Raw genomic sequence first — 1,216 nt, 5'->3', positions numbered from 1 at the left:
AGACTCCGCAACTGGAAATTCCACAACTATGGACTCCGCCACTAGAAACTCCACAGCTAGAAACTCCACAACTGGAAACTCCACTACAAGATACTCCACTACTAGATACTCCACAACTGGAAACTCGACAACTAGAAACTCCACATCTAGAGACTCCACAACTTGAAACTCCACAACTAGAAACTCCACAACTAGAAACTCCACAACTGGGAACTCCCCAACTAGAAACTCCGCAACTAGAAACTCCGCAACAGGAGACTCTACAACTAGAAACTCCACAACTAGAAACTCGAAAACTAGAAACTCCACAACTAGAAACTTCACAACTAGAAACTCCGCAACTAGAGACTCCACAACTAGAAACTTCACAACTTGAAACTCCTCAAATAGAAACTCCACAACCAGAAACTCCACAACTAGAAACTCCGCAACTAGAAACTCCGCAACTAGAGACTCCACAACTAGAAACCCCACAACTAGAAACTCCACAACTTCAAACTCTATTAAAACAGACTCGGCAACTAGAAATTCCATATCTAGAAACTCCACAACTAGAAACTGCAAAACTAGAGACTTCACAACTAGAAACTCAACAACTAGAAACTCCACAACTAAAAACTCCACAACTGGAAACTCCACAACTTGAGACTCCGCAACTTGAAACTCCACAACAATAAACTCCGCTATTATAAACTCCGCAACTAGAAACTCCGCAACTAGAAACTCCACAACTTGAAACTCCACAACTAGATACTCCACAACTGGAAACTCCACATTAGATTCTTCACAAATTGAAACTCCACAATTAGATACTCCACAACTGGAAACTCCACAACTAGAGACTCCACAACTAGAAACTCCACAACTAGAAACTCCACAACTAGAAACTCCACAACTGGAAACTCAACAACTAGATACTCCGCAACTAGAAACTCCACAACTAGAGACTCCACAACTTGAAACTCCACAACTAGAAACTCCACAACTAGAAACTCCACAACTAGAGACTCCACAACTAGAAACTCCACAACTAGAAACTCCACAACTAGAAACTCCACAACTGGAAACTCCACAACTAGATACTCCGCAACTAGAAACTCCACAACTAGAGACTCCACAACTTGAAACTCCACAACTAGAAACTCCACAACTAGAAACTCCACAACTAGAAACTCCACAACTAGAAACTCCACAACTAGAAACTCCACAACTAGAG

The sequence above is a fragment of the Rhipicephalus microplus genome, unplaced genomic scaffold (genome assembly GCF_043290135.1).
Source record: "Rhipicephalus microplus isolate Deutch F79 unplaced genomic scaffold, USDA_Rmic scaffold_69, whole genome shotgun sequence".
Classification (NCBI taxonomy): Eukaryota; Metazoa; Arthropoda; class Arachnida; order Ixodida; family Ixodidae; genus Rhipicephalus; species Rhipicephalus microplus.
The sequence above is the reverse complement of the archived record's forward strand: the minus strand, read 5'-3'. Positions refer to the sequence as shown.